Below are 16953 nucleotides of genomic sequence, written 5' to 3'. Positions count from 1 at the left end.
AGCCTTATTTCTCAAATATATAAAGGATCTGAGCTAAATCTGTAAAAATTAGAGTCATTCCCCAGTTGATAAATAGTCAAAGAATATAATAGGCAGTTTTGAGAACAAATCAAAGCTATCAACAATCACATGAAAAAATGCTCTAAATTACTATTGATTAGAGAAATGCAAATTTAAACAACTCTGAGATATCACCTCACACCTATCAGATTGACTAACATGACAGAAAAGGAAAATGGCAAATGCTAAAGCAGATGTGGGAAAATTGGAAAATTAATGCATTGTTGGTGTAGTTGTAAAGTAGTTCCATCATTGTAGAAAAAGAATTTGAAACTACATTCACAGGGCTATATACTCAAAAGTGCATACCTTTTGACCCAGCAATACCACTACTAAGTTGGTATCCCCAAGAGGTTGAAGAAAAGGTAGAGGGACCTATTTATACAAAAATATTTATAGCAGCTCTTTTCATGATAACAAAGAAATTGGAAATTGAGGGGGATGACTAAACAAGTTGTGGTATATGATTGTGATAAACACCATCATACTATAAGAAATGATGAGCAGGATGGTTTCAGGGAAACCTGGGAAGACTTGTATAACCCATGAGAAGTGAAGTGAGCAGAACCAGAAGAGCATTATACACAGTAACAGCAATGTTGCAAAAGTGATCAACTGAGAAACTTAGCTATTCTAATCAAGACAACGATGCAAGACAATTCCCAAGTACCCATTAAGAAAAATGCGATCCACCTCCACAGAGAGGACTGCTTAAATCTGAATGCAGAGTAAAGCATACTTTTAAAAATTTCTTTATTTTTATTGTTTTATTCTGTTTATGTTTTCTTTCGCAACATGGCTAATATGGAAATATGTTTGGCATGACCTCACATGTATAATCAAAATCAAAGTGCTTGCTTTCTTAAGAAGAGGGGAAGGGTGGGAGGGAGGGAGAAAATTTGGAACTCAAAATTTTTTTTAAATGATTATTTAAAAAAGTTTACATGTAATTAGGAAACACTTAACAAAATATATAAAAATATTTTTTTAAAAGTGCACCCCATGAGACAAAGGTCATAAGGCATTAAGAGGTGATAAAGGTGACTTGCTGTCAAAGGAAGCAGATATTGCTAAAGGAACAAGTGAAATTAATTTCTTGTTTCAGTGGCCATAAAGGTGAATGGCTACCAGATGCTCAGCCAGAGATACCTGTCTGCCTGCTCCTGGACAAAAAAATGCTGAGAGAAATCAGAGCCATAGCCAAGCAGGTGAACAGGAAATTAAAATGTCTGAAGAATGACCACAGTGAAGGACCACACAAGCTTTCAAAGAGGCTGTTCTGCAGCCCCTTACACTGGGGGAGACCTTTGATGGGGGAGGGGAGTTTGAGGTCACATCTATTGTCTGACTTACAAAACTAGATACAAACATGGTAGCCCTTCAGTAGAGATCCAAGAGACACAAATAGCTGTGAGTGGACTGACCAGAGGCCACAGTGATACAGGCTGAACTAGCTTCTTTTCACCCAATAGGGCTCAGACAAGCATATATGGTTACAGACTAAAAGTGACTCAGTCCGCCCATCATTCTCTCTAGAACAGACTTCAGTGGCAGGTCTTAAGTAATAGCAGGGTAGGACAGAGTGAGCAAATTCAAGGAATGGGAAGACAGCTTACCAGAAGAACTTGCATAAGTTTGACAGGTGTTCAAAGTCCAATAAGTGAGTTAGAAAATGTGAGGATTTCAATCATGATTCCAGAGGACCCATAATGATGAATGTTACCTATGTCCTGACAGAGAAGGAATGGATTAAATACGTAAAGTGAGAAATGCAATATTTTTTTAACATGACCAATATGGGAATTTGTTTTGCTTGATTAATTTTTATTTGTCATAAGGATTCTTTGGGGGGTTTTGGTTTGGTTTTGGGGTCTTAGGAATTTTTTTGGTTTTGGTTTTCAGGGTGGAGGGGGAAAGAGAGAAAAATAAACACTTGTTAATTAAAAGAAAATTTAATGTAAAAAAAATAGAAAATGGAAGGATAAATGAATACCCTAGGTCTAGAAAGTAGTGCAAAAGTACAGTACCCAAGAGAATATAGGTAGGCAGCAAGAGGCAAAGATAATGTCCAAGGGAGCAGGCAGATTTCATGATTCATTCATTCAGCATAGGAAGGAATTAATGAATAGGTCATGAGGGATCTTCCTGAATTCAATTCTGGCCTCAGACACTTATTAGCTATGTGACTCTGAGCAATTCACTTAACCCTTGTTACCTCAGTTTCCTCATCTATAAAATGAGCTAGAGAAGGAGACAGCAAAGCACTGCAGTATCTTTGCTAAGAAAACCTCAAATGTGATCACCAAGAGTCAGACATGACTGAAAATGACTGAACAACAAGTGAAGAATCTAAGTGGATTGATCAGATTTCAGTATCAAGACTTTAGCACAATGATAAATTGGAGCATGTCCACAGCAAGATAATCAGGATGGTGAAGAGATCTGAAATTCCATTAAACAAGAATCAGTTAGGAGAATCTGGCACATTTAACTCATAGAAAAGACTTAGGAAGCATATCATTTAATTGTCTCCAAATATTTGAATGGTATAGAAGAGGGAGTAGATTATTCTACTGAGTCCCAGAGGATAGAACTGGCACCAGTGAGTGGATGTTACCAAGGGAGGCAGATTATAACTCAAAAAATGAAGGAACTTTACAATTAGAGTTGTCCAACAGTAGGACGAGCTTCTTTGAGAAGCAGTGAACTCATCAGTAGAATTCTTCAGGTGAAGGTTATATAACCACCTTTTAGGCATTGTATGCTCCTTGAGGACAAAGGCTATGTCATTTTTTCATCTTTGTCTTCCCAGTGCCCAGCACATAGTAGGCACTTAATAAATATTTTTCAAGTTGAATGTTGTAGGGAAAAGTCATGCTTCATAGATGGGTTGAATGAGATGATCTGTAAGGTGCCTTCCAATTCTGCCACTCTATGATTCTATGAATGGACAAGTAACAGAAATATAATGAAGAATATCAAACTTCAGTGTCCAGGAACTCGGATAGGGTGAATGTTTTCACATAAGTGAGAACTATAATCCTCAGACAGAGTCTTCCTGCCCTTTTTCCTGGCTTTATGTTCCATTTCAATGGGGATGGGCAAGGGCTGGCTGGGATGTGCTGGCAGTCAAAGGGGGAGGGGTGTAGAACTACACAGACACCCATTTGTTGACAGCAGCAAAGACGAAAACCGAGGTTGTCTGGGGAATTCTAACACTAAACTTCACATTTACAGTCAATCAATAGATCTTTATGAGCACAGATGGGAAAGTTTCCAAAGGAAGCAGCAGAACTTGCTGATTTCATTCACTGCCTTGGCCTTGGCCTTAGCTTTGGTCAAAGATTCTTCTAGTCTGTCCTCATGGGGCTGTTTTTTTTTCTCTTCACATTCGAACATTAAGGCAGGCCTTTTCCCAACTAGGGCCACCAGCCTTCTTTCTGACTCTAATATTCCATGCCTGGACTCCTGGGGCTCTTTTCGAAGAGCTCAGTTGGTCTCTCATGGAGCCACATGGAATCCCAGGGTTTCAGAGAACTGGAGCCAATGGAAGCTTATGCTTAATTAATCATTGTGATGAAACCCCAGGGAAGGTCCAGCTGCATATTCCTGGCTTTCATAGTTGGCCATTTCCACTGCTACCCCCCAATGCTTAGCAAGACCTCCCCTTTAGACTATGACCTCTGAAAAAGAGCCTTTGCTCCCCTGTTCCCCTCTGGGGTGAGTCATCAACAACATCCCACTCAGCCAACTCAGTTGTTTAAAGCACAAGAAATGGCTTTTAAAATCTCAAAGTACCAATTATACACTGCTCTAATATTTCAAAAGCTCCATGATTACAACCCTAACATGCCTTAAGAAATAGTTTCATGAGTTGCTATAGACCAAAAAGAAAAAAAAAAGTCACCACCATCATCACTAACAGGCCAATATTCTGGCAATGAATCTTATCAGATTTGACTAGGTTGGTTCTCAAATAACAGTCAGAAGGTTTGTCATTTCCACAGTGGTACAACCTGCCAGATCTTGGTGCAGTCTTCAGGAACCCAGAGTCTTCTCCATGATGCACTGAGACATCCCAGAAGGATTTAGGTGGCTCATACACAGGTAGCTGAATCATTAATACTCAACATAGTTGCAAAGTTGAGTCACCATTCAATCCAGGATTTTCTCTCGTCTGTTTCTCCGATAAGTGTAGTTTCTCTTCAGAGTTCCACCCCATTCAAGATAAAATCTTCTCCTAGCTCCCCTCAACAAAGTTCTTTCCCTCTGGATCCTCCAAAATATACTCTTGAGTGTAGGCTGAATCTAATGACTCAGAACCTGGTGACCTGAGCGCTAATATACCTCCTAACCTCTCATTCATTTCAGCCTTCCAAAGTCTCATCTTCCAAACTGGTCCCCTCCTGCCTTAACTCTTCTCATCTCTTTAACACCCCTCCTTTTTTCTTGCAGTTCATACTTCTCTTTCCTCTCTCTACCCCCTTAGACGCTTTGATCTAAATTCCTTTTCACCCATAGTTCTGGTTTTTTCACCTTCTCTCCCTTTAGCCCATCACAAATTAACATTTCCACACAGATGCATTTACACAAGCAAACAAACAAATAGGAGGGATGACTCTCTGTCTCAGGCTTTAAAAAAAGAGCTTTCAGTCCACTTTCCGAGTGGAGGGGGCTAGTCAGCACACACACATCCCATAAGAGCTTTCCTTATAGGTTTTGTTCCTGTTCAAACTCCTCAGCCTCTCTGCAGAGCGGATGAATTACTCCTGTCCCTGTAGAGAAAGGTTGGAGTCCTCCTTCCCTCCCCCACCCCATTAATGCTCCCCCGCCTGGAAAGGGGTGGGAGGGAGGAGCATTAGACTTTGCCTAAAAGGGTTCTCTCTGTTTATCACCAGCTGCTGAACTCCCCGTTGGACTTCCTGCAAGGCCTGCAAGTCTTTGCCTGTCTGTCCTCTCTAGCGCCAGAGCTCCCTCATTTAATACTGGGTGGCATTCCCAGGGACAAACCCAGAGAATGGGTCTGTGTCATGCCCTGGGATTCATGCTTACAATCATTTCCATTCTCTTCTATATTGCTGCCCTTCATCGGTTATGTTCAAAATGCAAAAGATGGGGGGGGGGGGGGGTGTTGAAAGAGCGGTTTATGTCGGAATTTGAAGTCCAATAAAACCTCTGACTCCAGAGGGAGGCAGCCCTGGCTGGCTTCCCAGGGTCATTTTCATCCCAAAGTGCTTTCTCTCCCCCCAGACCCCAAGGACCTTGTTGATTTCAGCACTTCCTGGACCCAAAGGCAGCCCCAGTGGCTGCTCCCCCACCTCAGTCTCCCGGCTGTTCCTAGTCTCCATCCCTCCCTCTACGCTCAGACACTAAAATAATCAGTCGGAGCTCCTGTCAACAGCCACCACAGAAGAAGGTCTATTCAGTAGGGTGCGGCAGGGGTTCAGCACGGAGCTCTTTCCTGTTCTGGTTTTGGCCCCAAATCCTCAAGCCAGAGTCCCAGGGGAAGGCTGAGACCCAGACAGTGGGCTCTTACTATTAACATATCTTGTTTATATGCTATTGACCATGGATGCAGAGATTTAGTCCCTACCTGGTCCATCCTCCTCAGGCCTGGCCAGTAGCCAAGAGTCCTGAAGCTCAAACTGGACTCCCTCCCACCACCAAAAGGTCCAGAAGTCAAGGTCTCCCCCATTTCCTTTTCCCAATCCCCAGCTTTATCTCCCTTCCCCGCCCCTCCCCCCATCACACCCAAAGAGCTTGTGGAAACTTATAAACTGCGCAAATAGGCTTGTCACTGACAGAGTAAGAGACCAAAAAAAAGTTAGCTGGAGCCAAAGTAAATGAGAGAAGGAAGATAAAATGAGAGCAAAATTGGCAAGGGGAAAAATGACCCAAAGCAAGAGTCCTGCCCTCATTAAGTGTCCTGAGGTGTCATATCTGTGACAATAGCTCACATTTATAGAGGATCATTTTATAGAGGAGGAAAGAGGCCCAGGATGGGGAAATAAATTCCCTAAAGTCACAGAGCCAGTGACGGAGGAAGAATTTGAACCCAGGTTCTTAGATGCCAAATTCATTGCCCTTTCCAGAGGAATTTAACTAGAGTCCACGGATCCCTTGGATTTCAGAAAATAGGCAAAACAGGACAAGAAAAAAAATTATATCTTTAAATTTCACTAACTTTTGATTTCCTCTGTAATCCCACATGTTTTATTTTATGCTTTTAAAAATCATTACTCTGAGAAGGGTCTACAGGCTTCAACAGATTGCCAAAGGGATACATAACAGAAAAAGAGTTACGAATCTTGTCCTCAAAACCATAGCACTTTTAAAGAGTGCCTGTGTGTCCATTCTTTGTTTCTGCACCACTGTGTACACATTTTCTGTATCTGTGCATTTAAATATTAGGGATAGTGCTCTGGGAGTGAGGAGTCCTGTCACATGCACACACAAGCTTCACTGTGGCTTTCTCTCCACACTCCCTCCTAGGCTGCCTTACAACTTTGGATAATATACATGGATTCATGGGATCCCAGAATCATAGAGAGCTCAGAGGCCATCTATTTGGACTCCTCATTTTTTACATTTCATTGTTGTTGGTGTGGATGTCAATCTGCCTGTCTTTCTGTATGTCTGTCTATCTTGAAAGGCCTGATGTTGAGTCTAGAAAGTTGCTTCCTCACTCCTGGGATGATTCCATCCCAGCTGTGCTCAGCAATGAGCTCTGAGTCCTTCAGCCTCTCCCCCTCCCTGCACCTGGGCACCCTACTCCCTCCTCCACCACCCCACCCAGCTCCTACAAGGTCTTTTCTCAGCCTTCTGCCCCTGAGCTCCCTGTGTGGTCTGAGCCCTCGGCCTGGGTCCATCAGGGAGGGAGCAACGGGCCTGCTTGTTTACAGTCGAGCATAGCTGAACCTTTATTTTAAATAAATAAAACTTTTAGCCATTTTGTATTTCCTTTTTCTTTCAAAAAAAATGTTTTTCCCTCCTCCTTCTGGCTGAGCCTCCATGTCCAGGGCCACCCAGGGTGGGAGAGGTGAACTGACAGGGGCTGGGGTTGATGGCCCATAAGGCCAGATGGGTCTCACACACATAGCACCAAGGCCCTCTGTGAATTCTAGGTATGTCCTAGCACTGGGAATAAGGGTCAGGCAGGAGACACAGGCCTTTCTGCTAAACCATTGTCTGTCTGTTCTCCCCAGTTATACTGCTGTCCCTCTGTGCTCCCCACCCTCTCATTAGATGACCATCCATCTTCCTTTTTGACTATTGTCCATCTATCAATGGGGACGGGAGCCTGAAGTGTTCCTGAAGGAAAATGGACAAGCTGGATGCACGATCAGTCAAGAATCAGAGCCCAGGAAAAAAAAGGCTGGGTGGCTAGGATGCCTCCTACCCCTGTTAGCCCTCCCCACACACAGTACCTCCCCTGGTCGCTCCTTCCCCCAGCCCAGGATGTATGTGTTCCCTTCCCCAGACTCCCTGAACATTTAATTCACACTTTGCTGAATGCTTTCAGACTGATGAAGTTTTCTCCCTACCCAAAAAAGTGAGGGAAGTGAGGCAGCCAGATGTGAGAGCATTTCAAAGGCCGTTTTTTGGACGAGGAGTGATGTTAAATAAACACCCAATGATATTCTTTCTGCAAAATGATCCATTTTCATGGCACCCAGGAGTTCGTCCAAGGGTCTCTGGGTCATTGGGGAAAAACGTTCCGTGTGCTTTGGCTCTGCATTCTTCAGGCGGCTACAAAGAGCTAATTCTTCCAATTAAGTGAAGTCCACATTGCTGTTAGAGATGGATTGACAAATTATTTTCAATGCTAATTTATTCATGCTGATGGTAAGGCTGATAGCCCTCATATGTTTGGAGACTGTCTCTAGGAGATCCCCCACCTGCCAGAGACACTGAACTCATTCACAGTGACCAGTGGCCATTGAATTCTTGCTTCTGGCTGTGAAGACTCAAGAATCATGTTCTCTATGTGCACCATCAACGAGTGTCTGTTGAGTCTTCATCTCATCCTCAGCCAGGTTCTAAGGCCTCTCTCTACTTCTAAGGTGGCCCTCCCTTCCACCTCACCATCTTTCTTTCCCCATTGTCTATTGGCCTCCATGATAACTACAACATCAAAAATCTACTCAGCCTTGAGCAAGCTGAGGAGAGGGGAGAGGGAGACAGAAGGCCCTGAGAGTGCATCTGAGTGGAAGCAGGAAGCCAGGAGATGATGGAAGGGAAGCTGTAAAAGATGCCAGGAGGTGAAGGAGATGAGGACCAAAGAGATAGAGGAGAGGCGGTTGGAAGCCCAAGAGATGGAAGAGAGGAAGCCCAGAGAAAAAAGAAAGAGAAACTAGAAGCCACTCATCTCTTTGTCATTGTCAGTCAATCAGGCAATAAGCATTTATGAATTGCCTGCTGTGTACTGTGCTAAATGCTGGGGATACAAAAAGACAGAGTCGAACCTCAAGGAGTACTCAGTCTAGCATGTGGGAGACAACAAGCATACAAATATATCCAAACAAGCTACATACAAGACAACTAGCAAACTTATCACTATGGGATGAAAGAAGAGGACATAGGTAGAGAGAAGAATCAGGGAAGAGAAATTAGAGGCTAGGAGTGGAGGGAAGAGAGGCTGAGAAAGACAGAATGAAGGTGAAGTCTGGGATGATATATTGAACCCCAGGAACAGCGGAGATATATTGAAGTCTGGTGGTCAAACAAGGCTAGAATGTGTCAACAAGGCTAGAATGTGGTAGAGGATTTTTTTTCCTTTTTTTTTTCATTTACATAGATTTAATTTCCTAATTATGGCTCAAGATGATACTAAAATTTTATTACTCCCTAAATATCTACCTGATTGTAGGAAGGTAGCTCAGGGCATGGGGCTAACATGGGGACGTAGATTGGATGAAATATTCATTTGAGATAACACCATAACTGTGAAGGTAGAATGGGGTATGAATGTGGGTGATCTTGAATGAGTAACTTCTCCTCTCTTGGTCTCAAGCTCCTCATTTTTAAAATGATATGATTAAACAACTAGACCCCTCCCAGTTTTAAATCCTATGAGCCTTTCAACCCACCAAGGATAACCAAGAGCTGACTAGATTAGAAGCCTCTTTAGAGCCTCTGGAGGGCAGGGACAGGCAGTATTATCTGCTTATGAATCAGTCCCCAGATCTGAATAGTCTTTGTCAATGGGCCTATGGATGTACAGGTACTGAGCACGTGGGAGTCAAAGGCTAAGCTTTGGGGGACAGACACAGAGGACAGGAAGACTAAGGTCTAGAGACACAGACATTAAGGAACAAGAAGCAGATAGGGATTTAAAGATACTTTCTGCACAGAACCTACTATGGCTACCTATTACATTTAAAATAAAGCCTATACTCCTCACCTTGGCTCATCATAGTCTGACTCCTACATACTTTTCCTGTCTTATCTCTTACTCTTCTCTTGGACCTCTATGCTTGTGTGTCCTTGGGGCACCAGTCCCTCTGGATTCAGATTATTAAAACCCTCCCCTTTCTTTAAGTGGGCAGCTAGGTGGTACAGTAGATAGAGTGCCAATGTGGAGTTAGGAAGACCTGAGTCCAAATCCGGTCTCAGTTACTAGCTATGTGACCCTGGGCAAGTCACTTGATCCTGTTTACCTCAGTTTCCTCATCTGGAAAATGAACTGAAGAAAAAAATAGCACACAATTCCAGTATCTTTGATTTTTGTTGTGATTATTCAAGAGTTCTCAGACACGTTTGACTCTTTGGGACCCCATTTGAGGTTTTCTTGGCAAAGATACTAGAATGGTTTGCCATTTCCTTCTCCAGCTCATTTTACAAATGAGGTAAACAGGGTTAGGTAGGTATGAATGGATGGAATATGGAAATTGTAACATTTTCCCTAGTGTTAGAGTTAACTCATCTGAGTGCCTCATCTCTACCTCCCACCCCCTAATTGATTATAAGACTCTGAGGGAAAAGGATTGGGAATTTTAAATCTTTGTAAATTCTTAGTCTAAAGCCTCAAGCACAGCATAAAGGTTACATTGGGTCCTCAAAGTCTATGCCCAGAGCACAAGCACCACAAGATCCCATGAGCTAAAAAGGCTTTGAACATAGGACTGGTAACCAAGAGCCAACCTAGCTAAGTTTATAGAAGTTTGTCATTACCTTGGCTGCACCGTGATTCATTGTTTAACCGCCACAACTCTTGAAGCCCATGTAAATCATACCAGTTAATAAGTACGGTATCACCTCAACAAGATCACAAATCTTTGAAGTATTGATTGAAGTAAGTTCCCTCCACTCACCCCCACACAGAGCCTGGTAAATAATCAGCAATGAAGAACTGCCATGTGAATACAAAAATGAAAATTTAAAAGTCTTATTCTTCATTGCATAACCTTGGGTGAAGAATTTTGTCATTCTGTGTCTCAGTTTCCTCCACCAAAAACGATAACTTGGACTAGCTCTAACGTCCTAAAAGTCTCTGAACCCAGGATGGCATCTATGAAATCCGCAGTTTATTTATTACCTTTGTTTCCTCTCCATTTCACTGTCTCTATTCTTTACCTCAGGTCCCACAACAGCGTAAATGAACAAATCAATCAGCCATAAGGTCATAGATTTAGAGCTGGAAAAGACCCCCAAGGCCATCAGATCCAACCAACCCCTTCATTTTACAGATGAGGAGGCAGAAAGCCTAGAGACATTACATGGCTTGCCCAGGGTTACACAGCTAGGAAGTATCTAAGACAGGATTTGAACTCAGGTCTTCTTAACTTCAAGTCCAACACTCCATCCATTGTCCACTAAGCATTTATCTATGAACCTGGATGTTCCAGCTGCTGTGCTAAGGATCAAAAAACTAAAGTGAAACAATCCCTGCCTCAGTTCATGGTTTTTATCATAGTTAGGTTACGCTTTGATCAAAGCTTTAAAAGTCTTGAATTACCATCTACTTTGCATTTCCCTACAGCCCCCTTTGTCCTCCTTCCTCTACCTCCGACCCCCCTCACTCCTCTCACTGATTTCTGCTTGTCTCTTCAATATCTTCCCTCTCTATATGCTCAACATTTTCTTTTTGCATACTTTTAAACTTTTAAGAGGTCACAAGTATTCATTTTATAATTCAATAAACTATTTCATTAACATGATTTTGACAGAAAATATTTCTTATGGCTCTTGTTCTGGGTTTCTGTCTCCAAGGGAGTACACTGGCTGCCTTCCCTGTCTGGAATGACACAATTCCTTCCACAAGTATGTGGAGGAGGGATCTGAGTGTGGAGAGGGTCAGAGTTTCCCCGTTCACACTCCTCAATCCCACACCTGAAGAATTCCTCTCTTTCCCCTCTAATGGAACAAGGCCCACCGCGCCCACTAGGCATGTTCCTTCAACCCTCTCTCTAAGAGGATTTTTCCTCTTCCTAACTCCAGTGGTAAGTGGTAAAAACAGTGCAAGCCCTCATTCCAAATAAGGAACTGCAAGGGAGTGTGTCCAGTAGCATTGGGTAACTGGAGTTCCTGACACATTCAATTCAATTCAACAAGCATTTTTTAGAAAGGAATTATTGATCTCTTCTGTTTTTCCACTGCTTTCATTTTTTTTAATGTATCCCTCTCCTCTCCCTTGCCCTCCCCAGCAAGCTATTTCTCATAACACAAAAAGGAGCAAAGAACAATTCAAAAATCAACTGAGACTGATACTATATGTGATCAACAACCCACTTCCCCCACAATGAAGAGAAGGAGTACATTTTCTCACCTCTTCATCAGGGATAAGGTCCAACAAACATTTATTAAGCCCCTAATATCTTCAGGGCACTGTGCCAGGATCTGAGGATACACAGACAAAAATTCAGGGAGTTTATATCCTTACTGGGAATATACAACACATGCCACCAGATAACTAAATATAAGATAATCTGAGAAAAGAGAGAGCACTAATAACTAGGAGAATAAGGAAAGGCTTCCCATGGGAAAAGGTGCCAGGTTTGAGTCTAGAAGAAAGTTAGAGATTCTATGAGGCACAGATGCAGAGGAAGGGCATTCTGAACATGGGGGCAGCCTGGGCAAAGACATACAGGCAGGAATGGAATGCTTAGTCGGAGAAACAGCAAGTAGGTTAGTCTCACTATACTATGGGGAAAGGAAACAATTCAGGGCCAGCTTAAACTGGCTCAGAGAAGCTGATGGTTAAATTTTCAATGTGTGCATTTATACCTCAGAAATCAGCAAACTCTACAAATCAGGGCTTGATTGTTTCTCAAGTTTATCTTCTGAACTTTAAAAAGTGACAGAGAAAAATGGTAATATGGATTGAACTTAAAAGTGAATCAGGTCTACAATTGGGGGAAAGGGAACTTGTTAAATATTCACTATCACAGTCCTCAACACACTGTAAAATAAGTTGGGAAAGGGAGTCTATGATGGACTTAAATATCAAGCTGAATAGCTTACCATGCTACTTAATTTTCTTCTGTTAACTTTGCATGTTCAATGTCTATCAACAAGTACTTTTAATTTTACATCAGAGCTCTTTTTTGGAAGTAATTTTTACCTAGAGGTTCTATCTGGGGATAGGTCTCAAGACTATCTACCAAAGCACAAAAGATACTAAGACCATGGCAATAGAGAGGGAACAAATTTCAGAAGCCGCCTAGTCCGGTTCTCCCATTTTTGTTATACTTCAGTCATTTTTCAGTCATGTCTGACTCTTCATGGCCCCATTTGGGGTTTTCTTGACAAAGACACTGGAGTGGTTTGCCATTTCCTTCTCCAGCTCTTTTGACAGATGGGAAAACTAAGGCAAAGAGGTTTAAGTGACTTGCCTAAGTCACTTAATTTATTAGCAAAATTAGCAAGTATCTAAGGCGAGATTGGAACTCAGGAAGATGAGTTCCTGACTCCAGACCCAACACACTATCTACTGCGTCCCCTAGCTGCCTTTTTCACCAGTAAGGAAGCTGAAGTTCCCAGAAGCTAAATTACTTCCTCAAAGTTACACAGGAGTTGTGGTGTGGTAAAGACACAGCATAGTCCAGGGGATGGAACACTGGCCTTGAAATCACAAAGACATGGATTCAAATCCTACCTCCAAAACGTATTAGCTATGTGACATTAGGTAATAACTTCTCTAGGACTCAGTTTCCTCATCTGCAAAATGAGAAGCCTGGACTCCAGATGACTTCCAGTCTCTGATCCCTATGGCCTGCATGGGGAGGGGGGAGGGTTAGAAGGGAGAACCACATCAGTGAAATGACATGTCTTTGAAATATCAAAGTAAGTTCTGTTCTAATGTGACCCGCTGGTATTCCAGATAACTTGAAGGAACACAGCCACAGGGAGACAGGGCACAGTTTAAAAACAGATGTGGCCAACCCCAGAATGTTGAAAAAAACACACTATGAACATTGAAAGCTCTGCTGAGACCCATTTCTCACTTACCATCAGCTCTCCTAGGTAGTCTGGACTCAGGCTTACCTGGTGATCAATTTCTGGGCTACACTCTCCTGAAAACCTCCCATCCCCATTCCCTCTAGTGATTCCCCAGATTGCCTTCACTTGGCAAATACTGCAGCTTTGAGCTTGATGCCCATGGCACCACCTGGTCACCAGGCACCCACCTCTGTTAGTAGAGTCTAGTCTGGCCTGTAATCTTACACAAGTCTATAATAAGCATTTCTAAATTTCCAAAGATTCATATAATTCATAGATTAATAGCAACTTAGAGCTGGAAAGGACCTCAGAGGAAACCTTAATTCAACACCCCCTCCCTTATTTTGCAAATGAGGAGAGTGAATCCCAAAGAGGTAATATGATTTTCCTGGAGTCCCATAAATAATTGGTGGCAGATCTCGAGGTATCCTTTGGAATGTTGGAATCAAGACAGATCTTGGTTTGGGAATCTTGACTCTGATGTCAATCATCTCTGTAACAAGGACAAGGCAAATAACTCCTCTTCGCCTCAGTCTCCTCATCTGTAAAATGGGAATAAAACTGTCTGTATGTAACACTTTACAAGGTTATTGTGAAGATCAAATGAATATATACATATATAAATAATACATATACACACACACACTATATATATAAAGTGCTTTGTAAACTTTTACTTGATATATGTGTATAGATATATTTGCATGTGTGTTGGCATGTGTGTATGACCTGTTGCCTATATGTATGTCAGCTATTGTTACTCATTTCAATTCAACAAGGATTCATTAAAGCCCTATTATGCTCCAGGCACTGGCCTAGGCATTGGGAATTCAAAGACAAAAAAAATAACAAACCAATTCCAGCCTTCAAGGATCTTATATTATATTGGGGAAAATTAGTAAAAGTTAAGTACAAATACATATGAGGTAGCAACGTCCCAGTGAGGGAGAGGCACTAGGAACCAAGAAGATTCACAGGGTCTTCTTACAGTGAATAGCACTTGAGCTGAGTTTTGAAGAAAGTTAGAGATTCTAAGAGGAGAGACTAGGATGGAGCCTGAGCAAAGGGGGGAGATAAAATGTCATTCATGGGGAGAAGACCAAGACAGGCTGTTTGGATGAGCTATAAAGTGGATAAAACAGAGTAGTATACAGTCAGTCTAGAAGGGCAGGCTGGAGCCAAGTTGTGAAGGATGTTAAGAGTCAAACAGAGGAGTTTGCACAGAGCCAAGAGTGAGCCACAAGAGTTTTTTGAGTGGGGAAATTAAATGATTAGATCGTATCTTCAGGAATATTAATTTGACAGCTGTGTGGATGATGGATTGGAAAGAAGATTGATGGGAGCCAGGGAGATCAATTAGATGGCCATTGTAACAGTCCAGGTAAGAGAAGAAGAGGATTTGAACCAAGATGGTAGCCATGTAAGAAGAGAGAAGAAGATGCAACATTTATATGTGTATATAGCTATACATGCATATACGTAGATTTCATATGTGTCCCCACATATGTACATTTATAAAGTATACATGTGTACATATGTCTATGAATATGTAGCGATGTATAGAAATATATACATATTGTGGAAATAAAATTGGCATTGCTTGGTAACTATTTGGATGTGAGAAATGAGGGTAAAAATAGAGTCAAGCATGACTCCAAAGTGGCAAACATGATGGTGGTATACTCAATAGAAATAAGCAGGTTAGGAAGAGGACAGAGTTGGGGGAGAAAGAAGGTGAGCTCTGTCTTGGACATGTTCACTTTGAGATGCCTAGAGGATATACAGAGGGAAATACCCAATGGGTAGCTGATGCTATGGGATTATAGTTCAAGGAGGTAATGGGAGCCTTATGGGAAACAACATAGACAGAACCCTTTCCCTTCCACTGCCTTTGTCCCAGAGGCCCCAGAGAAGAAAAATCATATGAGACTACTGACTTCAGGTTGAAAAAAAAACCAAAAGAGCAAAGAACCCAAAATGGGCAAAAATCTATGAAGATGAGTTATTAAATGAACTGTGCATCCAGGAAGCTGGTAGCAAGACTTTGAAATCTGACCAATCAGCCTGGAAACTTTTAATAGTGGGGTAGTGGCTCCAGTATTTCTCCTGTGGAAAGCCACTAAGTAATGAAGACCAAACCCAACTGAATGAAAACATAATTTTCTCGAAGAAAAGGGACCAGAAACTATAACAATTATCAGAGAAATTCCTAGGTAGGTACAAATCTATTTTAAAAAAGATACTTCTATAATTAAAATAAAATCCTGATGCACATAGTTATTTCTGAAAAGAGGATGCCAATATATTTCTTCTACTGGGCCCAATTAACACAAGGCCATGCAGACGTCCCAACTTTCAGCAGAGAGAGAAAGGGACACTTATTCTTCTGCTTTCCTAAAGAAAGAAAAGAAATATCCTTCTTCTCTGGTGTCCATCAGGGGAAAAAAGAGTATTATTGCTTACCAGAAGGAAAAAAAGAAGAGGTATTTTCCAGAGGAAATTTCTCCTCCCTCCAGGAGCCTCTACTGTTCATCCAGAAGAGAGGAAAGCCTTGGAGGCAGCATGGGACCTTCAGCATTCCATACTCTGCCAGATCTAAAGGTCAGTAGAGCTGCCCCTTTTTCAAAAAAACAAAAATTCAGTTTTGAAGCAAGGGAGTCCTGCCCTGTTGATACCAGAGAGATGCTTTAGGTGATTTGTGTTAGTGTCCTCTTTCTTGTAAACTACTGGTCTAACTGAAACTCTTTAAGGAGAGGGATGTGTTGAAAGAGAGGAGAAGAGAAATTATTCATCCCCTTCCCCCAATTACAAACAGCTAGAAAGTAACTGAATATCAGCTGTAATTATGTTATTGTTAAAGAGGGCAGATTTTTAATTGATATTTCTCTATGAAATTATTCGTGACTAGCAGAACAGATGCTGAACTAGAGAAATGCTCATGTGACAAAAGGGGGACAAGCACTTGGTTACTATGAAATTGTAGTCAGAGAAAGGGAGTGTTGCCTTTTTAGATGACAGCACTGAGCCTGCAGCTCTGGCCCACACTCATCACCGGGACTGCTTTCCTAGAACCCATCACCAAAACATCATATGTTTATCCTGGTATTGGAAGCTTCCAATCTTCATCTAGTTCAATGTAAGGAATCTGGTAGAAACTAGAATTTCCCTATCTTATTTTTGCCCTAGAGCTTGTAGTAAGGGAATGAAGCTTTGACTTTTCCTCCTGTATTACCATGAGATAATTCAGGTCCAATAAGAAAGTAGTTGCCTAACAGGTCTAACAGGAAAAGTATATTTCCCATACTTTACCACCATGCCTTAGCTGCTGTCTTACCCTGGAACTTCCTCCTCAGCACCTAAGAACTTCTCAGCCTGTAACATCCATCTTCCAATCAAGCCTACTCACTCTGGAACTTCCTTCCACCATGCTAGTCCTCTAACTCCCATTAGTGA

General features: G+C 41.9%; 1 long non-coding RNA gene across 4 annotated transcripts in view; it reads right to left on the bottom strand.

The window, feature by feature from the left end:
• Window positions 1–16953, bottom strand: part of LOC140521091 (uncharacterized) — a 169841-nt gene that overhangs the window by 14013 nt on the left and 138875 nt on the right. For all 4 annotated transcript variants that reach the window (XR_011972784.1, XR_011972787.1, XR_011972785.1 and 1 more), the window contains 3 exons: window positions 15964–16117; window positions 13157–14042; window positions 11828–11898 (listed from right to left, as the gene is read on the bottom strand). This is a non-coding gene — a long non-coding RNA (uncharacterized lncRNA). The remainder of the gene's footprint in view (window positions 1–11827; window positions 11899–13156; window positions 14043–15963; window positions 16118–16953) is intronic.

Source organism: Notamacropus eugenii, chromosome 1 (genome assembly GCF_028372415.1).
Source record: "Notamacropus eugenii isolate mMacEug1 chromosome 1, mMacEug1.pri_v2, whole genome shotgun sequence".
NCBI classification, from domain to species: domain Eukaryota; kingdom Metazoa; phylum Chordata; class Mammalia; order Diprotodontia; family Macropodidae; genus Notamacropus; species Notamacropus eugenii.
The sequence above is the reverse complement of the archived record's forward strand: the minus strand, read 5'-3'. Positions and strand labels throughout refer to the sequence as shown.